Source organism: Myotis nattereri, assembly GCF_964212035.1.
Source record: "Myotis nattereri genome assembly, chromosome: Y".
Taxonomy (NCBI): domain Eukaryota; kingdom Metazoa; phylum Chordata; class Mammalia; order Chiroptera; family Vespertilionidae; genus Myotis; species Myotis nattereri.
Genome location: NC_138094.1, coordinates 32,309,919 through 32,322,798, shown reverse-complemented (window position 1 = coordinate 32,322,798; position 12,880 = coordinate 32,309,919). Strand labels below are relative to the sequence as shown.

The window sequence follows — 12,880 nt, the reverse complement described above, 5'->3', positions numbered from 1 at the left end:
TGAAGGAGTACATCATCTCCAAGCCAGCTTTACAAGAAATGCTACAGAGATTGCTGTAATGAGAAGGAGAAACAGAGACAGAAACTTAGCCACACAGAAAAGAAATGGAAAGAAATAAATACCTATGAATAATAACCCTAAATGTAAATAGGTCAATGCTCCAATCTAAAGGTGTAGTGGAGCCAAATGGATACAGAAACATGATGCAAGTATATGCTGTCTACAGGAGCACCACCTCAAAACAAAAGACACACACAGGATGAGAGTGAAGGAATGGGAAAAATTTCCATGCAAATGGAAAAGAAAAAAAAGGCCAAAGTAACAATACGCATATCAGACAAAATAGACTTTAAAATAAAGGCCATCACAAGAGACATAAAGGTCAGTGCATGATACTAAAGGGACCAACCAACAAGACGATATAATTCTAGTAATTATATATTCAGCCAACATAGGAGCACCTCAATATATATATCTCAAACAAACAAACAAAAAATCAAAACAAACAAAAATTCTAGAAGACTTTAACAGAGAGTGTGACAAAAGGACAGTGACAGTAAGGGACATTTATCACCCCTCTGACATCACTGGATAGATCTTCCATATGAAAAAATAACAAGGATGCAGAGCCTCTAAAGGACACACTGGATCCATTAGATTTAATTGACATTTTAGAATAGCGGTTCTCAACCTGTGGGTTGCGACCCCTTTGTGGGTCGAATGGCCCTTTCACAGGAGTCGCCTAAGTAAAGGGTGTCCCACAATTCACGCAAGAAGTAATTTTGATAGAAAACAAGGTTTATAATTAAAAACTGTACATTTTTATTGATTCATAAAGAAAGTAAAAGAACTGCACTTGGAAAACTACAGGACATTGAAATGGACATAAAGATATCAACCAATGGATTCATATACCATGTTGAAGGGTTGGTAGACTTAACTTCATTAACATCTCCATACTACCCAAGGCAATCTATAGATTCATTGTAATCTCCATTAATATACCAACAGAATATTGCACAGACACAAAAAAATCCTCGAAAAAATTCAAATGGAGTAAAAATAGTCTGAGGAAGAAGAAAAAAGTTGGCGGGCTCACAATACCAGATATTAAGCTTTATTATAAAGGCACCATTCTAAAAACTGCCTGCTACTGGCACTAGAAAAGACATATACTCCACTGAAACAGAACAGAGAACCCAGAAGTGGACCCAAGTCATTACGCTCTATTATTAATTTACAAAGGAGGCAAGAGCATACAATGGAGTCAAGACAGTCACTTCAATAAATGTTAGGAAAATTAGAAAGATACATGCAAAATAATGAAACTAGACCACCAACTTACACCATTCACAAAAATAAACTCAAAATGGATGAAGGACTTAAACATCAGATGAGAACCTATAAAACAAACTTATAAGATTGCCTATGTAGCAATATATCAGATATGTCTTCGCAGTATCTTTATTGATACAGCTCCAAAGGCAATGCACACAGAGGGTAAAATAAACAAGTGGACTCCGTCAAAATAAAAACCTTCTGCACAGCAAACAAAATCCTGAACAAAACAACCAGAAAGCCCACTGCATAGGGAGAACATATTTGCCAATGGTATCTCGGATAAGTGTTGAATCTCCAAAGTTTTCAGGGAACTCACACAAATTAACAATAGGAAGATAAACAATCCAATCAAAACATGGGCAAAGGACCTAAATTAACACTTTTTAAAAGGAGACCTATAAAAGGCCAAGAGACATACGAAAAATGCTCAAAGGCACGAACAGTCCAAGAGATGCAAATCAAAACGACAATGAGGTACCATCTACACCTGTCAGAATAGCTGTCAGAAAAATATCAACAAACCACAAGTGCTGGTGAGGATGCAGAGAAAAAGCAACCCTTGTGCACTGCTGGTGGGAATGCAGACTGCTGCAACCACTGTGGAAAACCATATAGAGATTTCTTAAAAAATTAAAAATGGAGCTCCCCTTTGACCCAGTGTTCTCTCTTCTAGGTATATATCCCAAGAAATGAGAAAGGCCAATCAGGAAAGATATATGCAACTGTATGTTCATACGAGCCCAATTTACAATAGCTAAGATTTGGAAAAAGTCTAAATGCCCATTAGCAGATGCACGGATGAATAAACTGTGGAACATCTACACAATGGAATACTCTACTGCTGTAACAAAGAATGAACTCCTATAATTTGAAACAGCATGGATGGACTTGGAGAGCATTACACTAAGCAAATTAAGCCAGTCAGAGAACAATAAATATCACATTATCTCACTCATTTGTGGAATATAATCAACAACATTAGCTGATGAACAACAAGACATCCAGACACAAAGAAGCATTGATCACACTGTCAAACCTCAGAGTAAAGTGCTGGAGGCAAAGACCAACAGTAGTATGTGTGTGTGTATGTATACGTGTGTGTGTGTGTGTGTGTGTGTGTGTGTGTGTGTGTGTGTGTATGTATGGAGGGCTAATGAACTTTGACATGAACTTTGATATTCAGCAGGGCTGAAAATCAGCATTATATTACACGGCTGTTGGCAAAATGGCTGAAGGCAATCTTGCTAACCTGATAATTAAACTTTACTACTGATATGCCTGTTTGCTTTGCTAAAGGGCATATATGAGAAACCTACAGCCAAGTAAATGAAAGCTGATGGGTGCTGCATTTCAGAGAGCCTCTCCCCAAGAGAAAACGGTCGCCGCCTGGCTCCCCAATGCCTTCTAAATTTATAGTGTTGTCTAGTGTATTCATTTGTGTGCAGCTCCTTTCCCAGATCCTGAATCATTGCAGCAAAAGGTTGCAACATTCTGGCGCCCAATGTGGGACATCTGGAGAAGAAGTCTCACCAGAGCAAAAAAAGAAGACTGTCAAGGGCATGTACCTTGGTTGCGGGGGGACTGTGCAGGAGGCAGCTGATTGATGTTTCTCTCTCATTGATGTTTCTAACTCTCTATCGCTCTCCCTTCCTCTCTGTTAAAAATCAATAAAAATATCTTAAAAAAAAACACAAAAAAACTCATTCAAGCATTAAATCTCACCATTAATAAGACACGATAAGTAAAAAGATAGTTTTACTTAATCTGTATGCATTACAGCATTGGCCAGCATATCTCTCTCCTATTGGTATTCCCGAAAAGAAACCAAGTTTGTAGCTCTATTTAAAAGAAAGAAAAAGGCTTTTAAAAGAAACTCCATAACTGTGGCCTAGAATTTTCTCTGGAAGAAGAAACGGAAGGAGATTCCCTTCAAATATCTAGAAAACTGAATATAAAAATAAATGTATCAGGCCTCAAAAAGAAAACAATTTGAATTATGCTTTCCTAAAAAAAATTATGTCAATATACTGAAAGACTGATAGCAGAAATCCAGTTAGTGTCATTTACTGTCCCCACCCAATGAGAAAGGAAGATAGGAAATAAGCCTTGTTTTAGACTGATTTAAATTAGCAAATGAAAATAAAAGAATATTCAGGGGAACATAGTTGGAATAGGCAGAAACCTATTCCTGGAGAAGTCACTGTTTTTACTGATAGTTCATCTCATGGTAAAGCTGCTTATACTGCAATGAATTCAGACCAAGTCATGCAGACCAGTCATACTTCTGTGCAAAGAATCGAATTAGAAACGATCAAGGCTGACTTGCAGCATTTGCAAAAGCCTCTTCATATTCTCTCTTTATCTACTTATGCTGCAGGCTTGGTAAACAGAACTGCAACTACTCAATTTAAATGGCTCAATGACCAAAGCCTTTCTATACTATTTGAACAAGTCCTGGTCCTTTAACAAAAGGAAATGAATATGCCTGTCAGTTAGTTATTTTATTAAACAAGTCACAGAATTTCACAAGCTTTTACATCAGCCTGCCATAATATTGTACAGCCGGTAAAACAGATTATGAAGAAATGCCCTCCTTGCATGTTACATCTACTACAAGGGCTCTAAAATCCCAACTTGGAAAACAAAAGTGGCGGAATAGTGAAGACATCTCTTGTAAGTAGACCACACCAAGCCTTAATTACTTTAAATTTTACCCTTGTAATGCTGATGGCAAGACACCCTTAGAATTACACTGGTGTCAGAATAAGCCAAAGCAAAATGGTCTGGTTAAATGGAAAGGTACCGAGTCTGGTTTAAGGAAGGGTCCCTTTATTAATCTTTGGTCAAGGATATGCTTGTGTATTTCCAGAAAACTCCTCCAAGCCTGTGTGGATTCCTGCAACATGAATCTGAGAGAGGAACTGACCAAACTACTCCAACTACAGATAGCAGTGCCTCAAGCAACATGCTGAGGAGACAGAGGAGAAACATCTAGAGATAGGGGATGGTGACCATGCCTTGCCACGCTAGCAGTCATCAGCTGTGCCTAGGTGCTGGTGGCTCTTGACAAAGCCCAAAGTGGTCAGACCTGCATTGTCATTTCTCACCGTTTGCCCACCATCCAGAACTCGAACATCATTGCTTCCATGTCACAAGGGAAGAGTGACTGGAAAGGGACCCATAAAGAACTGATAGCCTAAAAAGAAGCCTACTATGGACAAATTCCTTAAATACCTGAAAACGATATTTAAAAGGACATGAAAGAACTCAATCCTTTTCATTGAATCTCCTTACATTTGCTTTTTAGAATAACCAATATTGTCTCTCTTTCCTGTTCTTCTATGTTTTCTTCCAGTCTGAAGAAGCAGAATCACAAGTCTTAAAAGAATCTGAGCCCAGAAGATGGCATTCACCTTTCTACATTAATTAAGAAAACAAAAAGGGGGAAATGATGGGGTAAAGACCAAAAGTAGTTAACATATCAATGGGAGAAGTCCCACAGAAGGCGAATGGACTTTGATGTTCAGCATGGCAGAAAATCAGCATTTTGTTATCCTGTTGTGGGAAAAATGGCTGAAGGCAACGTCCTACCATGAAAATTCTTCTATTGTTTACCAAACTTTACCATTGATATGTCTGTTTGCTTTGCTAAAGGACAAATGTGTATTCAAGTAAATAAAAGCTATTTTCTCCTGGGCTTCAGAGTGCCTCTCCATTAGAGAAAAAAGCCCACAGTACACAAAAAGAAAGAGATAATAAAGGTAAGGTCAGAACAGAAATAAATGACATAGGGATGAAAAAAAAATAATACAAAAGATCAATGAAACCAAGAGCTGGTTCTTGGAAAGAATAAACAACATTGATGAACCTCTAGTCATGCTCAGCAAGAAACGAAGAGAGAGCACCCAAAAAAAAAACAAAAAAAGAAATGAGAGAGGTGAAGTAACAAACGACCCCACAGATATACAAAGGATTGTAAAAAATTACAATGAACAACTCTACTACAACAAACTGGACAAGCTCAATAAAATGGACACATTCCTACAAAAAGACAAGCTTTCAAAACTCAATCAGGAAGAAGCAAAAATCCTGAACAGACCGATAAATACTGATAAAATTGACACAGTAATCAAAAAGCTTCCAAAAAACAAAAGCTCTGGACCAGATGGCTTCACAGGGGAGTTTTACCAAACATTCAAAGAAGAAGTAAAACCAAACTTTCTCACACTATTTCAAATATTTCAAGTGGATGGCATACTTCCAAGCTCTTTTTAAGAAGCCAGCATTACCATAATCGCAAAGCCAGAAAAAGACACTACAAAGAAAGTGACTTACAGGTCAATATTCCAGATGAACATTAATGCTGCAATCCTCAACTAAATTCAGCAAACTGGATTCAGCATTGCATTAGAAAGATCATACACCATGACCAAGTGGGATTTATTCCAGGGATGCAAGGATGGTACAAAATCTGCAAATCAATGAACGTGAAACATCACATAAACTATTTGAGGGAGAAAAACCACACAATCATATCAATTGGTGCAGGAAACGCATGTGACCAAGTGCAACAGCCTTTTCTGATAAAAACACTCAGCAAAGTAGGAACAGCAGAATCATCCTTCCACATAATAAAAGCCTTATATGACAAACATACAGCCAACAACATACTCAAAGTGCAAAACAAAAACCATTTCCCTCTAGGACAGGAACAAGACAGGGACGCCCACTTTCATCACGCCTGTTCAACACAGTACTGGAAGTCCTAGTCAGTGCGATCACACAAGAAAAAGAAATAAATGGTTCCCAAATTGGAAAAGAAGAAGTAAATTGTCATTATTTGCAGATGACATGATACTGTACATAGAAAACCACAAACACTCCTTCAAAAATTTAATAAACTTAGTAAATGAATTTGGCAATGTTGCAGACTACAAAATTAACGCCAAGAAATACATGGCATTTTTACACACCAATAGTGAACTTACAGAAAAGGAGATTAAAAAAAGAATCCTATGTATCATCCCACCAAAAAAATTAAGACACCTAGGAATAAATTTAGCTAAGGACGTAAAAGACCTACACTCAGAAAACTAGAAGATGTTGAAAAAAGAGACAGAGGAAGACATAAACAGATGGAAGGACATACCTTGTTCATGGATTGGTAGAAACAACCCCATTAAAATGGCTATACTACCCAAAGCAATCTATATGTTCAATGCACTCCGCATTAAAACACCAACAGCATATTTCACAGACCTAGAATGATCTCTCCAAAAATCCATCTGTAATGAAAAAAAAGACCCTGAGCCCAAACAGGTTTGGCTCAGTGGATAGAGCGTCGGCCTCCGGACTGAAAGGGACCTGGTTCGATTCCGATCAAGGGCATGTACCTTGGTTGGGGGCACATATCAAGTAGGGGGTGTGCAGGAGGAGGCTGATCTATGTTTTTCTCTCATTGATGTTTCTAACTCTCTATCCCTCTCCTTTACTCTCTGTAAAAAATCAATAAAATATATTTAAAAAACAAACAAACCCCAAAGAGCTGCAGCGATTCTGAGAAAGAAGAGCAAAGTAGGAGGGATCTCAGTACCAGATATCAAGCTGTTTTACAAAGCCACTGTTCTCAAAACTGCCTGACACTGGCACAAGAATAGACATATAGGCCAATGCAATAAAACAGAGAACCCAGAAACCAATCCAAACCAATAAGCTCAATTAATATTTGACAAAGGAGGCCAAAACATACAATGGAGTTAAGACAGTCTCTTCAATAAATGGTGCTGGGAAATTTGGTCAGACATATGCAGAAAATGAAACTAGGCCACCAACTTTCACCATGCACAATAATAAGGTCAAAATGGATAATGACTTAAACAGAAAGCTGGAAACCAGAAAAATATATAGAGGAATCCATAGGCAGCAGAGTCTCAGATATATGCTGAAGCAATCTCTTCACCAACGCAGCTCCTGGGGCAATGGAAAATAAAGTTAAAGTAAACAAATGGGACGACATCAAAATAAAGGCTTCTTCATAGCAAAAGAAACCATCAACAAGACAACAACAAAGCCCACTGCATGGGAGAACATATTTGCCAATGTTCTCTCTGATAAGGGTTTCATCTCCAACATTTACAGGGAACTCATACAACTTAACAAAAGGAAGATAAACAACCCAATCACAAAAATGGGCAACGGACCTAAATAGATACGTTTCCAGAGAGGACAAAAGGAAGGCCAAGAGACACATTAAAACATGCTCAGAGTCACTGATCACCCAAGAGATGCAAATCAAAAGGACAAGGAGGTACTACTTCACAGCTCTCAGAATGGCTATCACCAACAAATCAACAAAGGGCGAGTGCTGGTGAGGATGGGGAGAAAAAGGAACCCTCCTTCACTGGTGGTGGGAATGCAGACTGGTGCAGCCACTATGGAGAAGAGTATGGAGTTTCCTCAAAAAACTAAAAACGGAACTCCCATTTGACGCACTGATCCCACTTCTAGGAATATATCCCAGGAACCTAGAATTACCAATCTGAAAGGATGCATGCACCTCTATGTTCACTGCAGCACAATTTCCAATAGCTAAGGTTTGGAAACAGCCTAAGTGCTGGTCAGCAGATGAGTGGGTTAAAAAGCCGTGGTACATCTACACACTGGCATAGTACGCTGCCACAAAAAAGGAAGGGGCACTGACCATGTGCAACAGCATGGATGGAGCTGGACAGCATTATGCTAAGCAAAGCTAGTCAGTCAGTGAGTCCGAGAAAGAGAAAAATCACATGACCTCACTCATCTGTGGATTATAATGAACAACATAAACCAATGAACAAAAACAGATCCAGAGACAGAGAAGCATGGATCAGACCATCACCCTCAGAGGGAAGGTAGGGGAGGGTGGGGCTAAGGGGGAGAGATCAACCAAAGGACTTGTATGCATGCCTATAAGCCTAGCCAATGGACGCAGACACCAGGGGGTGAGCGTGAGGGCATGCTTGCGGGGTGGGGGTGGGGGTGTGGGGGTAGTGGGGGATAAGAACACACATGTAATACCTTAATCAGTAATAGGAATGAAAAGGAACCCAGGAACATATCATCAGGTGAGAATTCACACACTCACACTCACGTACACTCAGGCACCCGCACACTCACACCAGGAGAGGGCTCTGCCGCTCTCAGTGGAAGTCACCTCTTATCTCCCAGCCTGACCACCGCTTTCTCACCAGCTGAACCAGAGGACAATGATGAGTGACGGCCCTGGTGCTCTGCGGAAAGCGACCTCTCCCTCCCGGACACTTCCCACCGTCCAGCAGCCACTTTTGTGCGCCCTCTCTGTCCCCCACGCCCTGAGCAGGGCTGGGCTGGCCTGAGAGCCCACAGACTTGAGGACCCAGATCCTGGGGGTGTTGGAGCCGGGGCCTGTGGGGGCCCCCTTGGTCAACTGCAAACTCGGCCAGCTGAGGTCACACAATAAAGGCCAACGCCAGAGTTCCATGAATTGTTGCGTGTAAGTCCCCTCAGCGAGCTCCCACTCTGGCGCAGCAAGCGGAAGGCCTCACGCCAGTGAGCCAGGTTTGGACCTCAGGCCTTCACTCCAACCAGGTGGGAACTCATTTCCAGATGGAAAAAGCCGACTGGGGAGGGGCTGCGGGTTGCCAGTGACTAGAGCAAGTTCACCCCTGGAGACAGCATGTTCAACCCCGGAGACAGCAAGAACCCAGAGTGTGTGCTTACCTTTTCCACAGGCCGTGCTCCTCACCACGTGGACTCCTGTACAGCAGGGAGGCTGGCGGGAAGGAAGAGGTGGGGGGCTGCGCCTGGCAAGCTTCCTGGGACTGCGCCCTGGTTCCTGCCAGGGCGAAATCTCCCGGGATCACGAGATCAGGAACAAACCAAGATCAGGGGGCAGGAGGGGGGGCGTGTTTTAACAGGCCCAGAGAAGGTGGGGACAGGGGCGCCTGTGCCACACCCACCAGGCTGCAAGGGGTGGCAGAGGGTGAGGGACTGTCAGGGGGACCCTGTGCTTCCAGGCATGAGGGTGGGGGCGGTCGCGGAAGTGGAGGGAGAAACAGGAGGCCGCGACCCCCAGCTAACCTCCCACTCGCCACCCCTGGTCTGTGTTTCTGGGGACCCCTTTCTCTCTGTGGTTGTGGCTGCCACTTACCTACCTTGTTCCCTGGGCCAGGCTTGGCTCCCCACTCCCACCCCACCACAGCCCTCTGTCTAGAAAAGAGTGCCCTGCCCTTGGCTAGCCCACTGTCCCTACTGTCTGGATGGGGACATTTTAGTAACCCCCGGGGCAGAGGAGAGCTGGCCAGATGCAATTACTTTGTCTCTCTCCACAGGTGCCCTCCTCAGTCTACCCCTGGGGTTTGGGTCACCAGAGCTCTTTGACAAGCCTGGAATCCAGCCTTTGCTCTGCTCACCTCCCCTAAGCCTTCAGGTGATGGCAGCCTCCCTGCCTTCCTCCCCCCTCAGGAAGGGGTTCTCCTCTCACCAACAAATCCCTTTGGCAAAGTCACACCTGGGCCTGAAAGCAGAAGAGTGGGCAGGAGGCTCCTGAGGAGGAGCAGGCCAACAAAGCTCAGGAGAGGTGGGGAGGCACCAGCCACAGCCTGGTGCTCAGGCTCTGGCAGAGCTGCCCCTTAGCTGAACCTTAACCCAGGGTTCTCCTCTCAGGTGGCGCCTCCAGGGCACACAGGGGGCCTGGCATGCTCAGTCTGGCAGGTTTTGCTGCCTGCTTTTCCATAGTCTCTTTAGGAGACAAAAGTCAGGCTTGTGAGGAGAGAGGGAGAGGGGAAGAGCAAAGCTGAGGCCCAGCCCTGTCATCCAAGCTGGCCTGAGGCATCTCCTGGGCGTCCTTGGAAATCAGCTTCTCTTAGTGAGGAAGGGCTTGTAATAAGAATAGAGCCGCAGTTGTTTAATCATTACTTACAAACTATAAATACGAGGCCATGGGACACTGGAGGATGAAACAGGCTCTACTGAAAACATAGGCTGCCTCCTTGGCCCATTACTCAGAAAAGAACTGCATTTTGAAAAGATACCGGGCACAGGACAGGCTTTGATTTGGCAGCTGTGCCCGCACCCTGACCCCCTCCTGTGGTCTTCCTCAGGAAGCCTGACCATTCCAATCTCATCCCAGGAAGGGGCTGAGCTGTTCCTAAAGTCTTGGAAGATTAGACACCTTGTGGTCAGCCTTTGAGCTCCTGAAGGGCAGATAGTAGGACCTCCCCTCCCCTTTGCATGTGACACTTGCAGCTGGCAGCTACAGGTTGCTATCTTCTCCTGAAGAGGCTGAGAGCCGAATTTCCAGGGTGAGCGACTGCTCTCCCCATACTGACCGCATCCTTGGATAAACACTCATTGTGTGGTTCAAACCTCTCTCTGCTTAACTTGGCTCAAGGAGTGACAGGCAGCCTCAGACACATTGTGCTGCCTTTCTCTTCCTCACTCAGACTTGGGGAATATTCAGACTCTGCAAACTGTGAGACCTTATCTGAGAGGGAGAGTGGGCAGAGGACACTGTGTCCCTGTCATGCAGGTGACACTGCATCTCTTCACCATAGGCTGTGGGGCGGTTGTGGGGGCGGAGCGTAACAGCAGGGTGGTGAGGCTGGCTTCTTGTGTGTCCCTACCCTGCCATTCCTCCAGACGTTCCCCATGCCTATGAACTAGCAGAGTTTAAGGTTTCCAGCTACATAGATGGAGGAATGTGGACAAATGAGGCGACTGCTCTCAGCCCCAGTGGATCTGGGATTGTCACCTAGAGCAGAGCAGATAAAAAGCAGAAACAAACAAACAAACAAACAAGAACCAACTCTATTATTTTATACTAGAGGCCCGGTGCACAAAAATTGGTGCACTTGGGGGAGAGGGGGATCCCTCAGTCCGGCCTGTGCCCTCCTGCAGTCTGGGACCCCTCGGGAGATAATGACCTGCTGGCTTAGGCCTGCTCCCGGGTGGCAGAGGGCAGGCCCAATCCCTAGGTTCAGCCCCTGGACAGGCTTAGAGCAGGGCCGACTGGGGAGTTGGGGTGCCGCCTCCTGTCATGCATAGAGCAGGGCCTATTGGGGAGTTGGGGCGCCGCCCCCTGTCATGCACAGAGCTGCAGGACGATCAGGGGTTTGGTCTCTCCCCCTGTCACGCTGATCCCGGTGGTGGGAGGTCTCCTTGCTCCGCTGACCCTGGGGCCAGGACCCCTCTCGCTCCGCCGATCCTGTGGTCCTGAGGCCTCGCGGCTCCGCTGATCCCAGGGGCCTGGAGGTCTCTCAGCTCTGCTGATAACCTGGACAGGGAGGCCTCTGGGCTCCGCTGATAACCTGGACAGGGAGGCCTCTCGGCTCCTCTAATCCCAGGGGCCAGTAGGTCTATCAGCTCTGCTGATAACCTGGACGGGGAGGCCTCTGGGCTCCGCAAATCCCAGGGGCAGGGATGCCTCTCAGCTTCACTGATAACCTGGACAGGGAGGCCTCTCGGCTCCGCTGATCCCGGAGTCCTGAGGCCTCTTGGCTCCGCTGATCCCGGGGTCCTGAAGCATCTTGCTCTGCTGATCCCGGGGTCCTGAGACCTCTCAGCTCTGCTGATTCCAGGGCCGGGGCTCCTCTCGGCTCCGCTGATCCCGGGGTCCTGAGGCCTCTTGCTCTGCTGATCCCGGGGTCCTGAGACCTCTCATCTCTGCTGATCCCGGGGTCCAAAGGCCTCGGGGCTCCGCTGATCCCAGGGTCCTGAAGCCTCTTGCTCTGCTGATCCAGGGGTCCTGAGGCCTCGCGGCTCCCCTGATCCCTGGCCAGGAGGCCTGTCTGCTCCACTGTTCCCGGGGCTCTGTGGCCTCTCTGCCCTGCCGCTTCAGGGCTGTATGGCTTCGCTCAGCTTGCAGCCTGAGTATGCAAATTAACCGCCATCCTTTAGCCTCTATAATTAAAACATTGTATCATTTGGAGTTGTTGCTTCAGGAGCTCAGAGCCCCCCAGCTGCAGATGGGGAACCTTCGCATCCTCATGCTGGGGCAAGCAAGCCTCCCTGTTCGCATCAACTGCCTGGCTGCCGGCGGCCATGTTGGCTGCCAGTTAATTTGCATATCTTGCTGATTAGCAAATGGGAAGGGTAGCGGTCGTATGCCATTTACCATGTTTCTCTTTTATTAGTGTAGATTGGAACTACATATTCAGCCTAGCTCTCCCACCTCTTTCCTAGATGCATTTGGCAATTATTTGTCCTGGCGGGGTCTCCCCTATGACCTGGGCTCTACTCCCCTCTTTCTCCTCAGGACACACGTGACCATTCCCAAGCAAGTTCATGTGGGTGCCTGTACTGACGCCTCTCCCTCCCCTCCAGGTTCACCTGAGTCATCCCCCTCTTCTCCTCTGCATTTCCCCCTCTTCTCCAGGCCCTGGGCCCAGCCATCCTGGACCTAGCCTCTGCCCTGTCCAGCTGTGGGCCTAGGAGGTGTGCTGGGTGAGCTGAACTGCCACCAATTCCAGCACTGGACACAGCAGCCACTGGAATTTATAACCCTGACTCCTGGGACCAACAA

General features: G+C 45.6%; 1 pseudogene across 1 annotated transcript in view; it reads left to right on the top strand.

The window, feature by feature from the left end:
• Window positions 1-12,624, top strand: part of LOC308512418 (TCF3 fusion partner homolog) — a 106,006-nt pseudogene extending 93,382 nt beyond the window's left edge. Inside the window, exon 2 of the transcript in view lies at window positions 12,614-12,624. The product of the transcript in view is annotated as a TCF3 fusion partner homolog (transcript). The remainder of the gene's footprint in view (window positions 1-12,613) is intronic.
• Window positions 12,625-12,880: the final 256 nt, after the last annotated feature.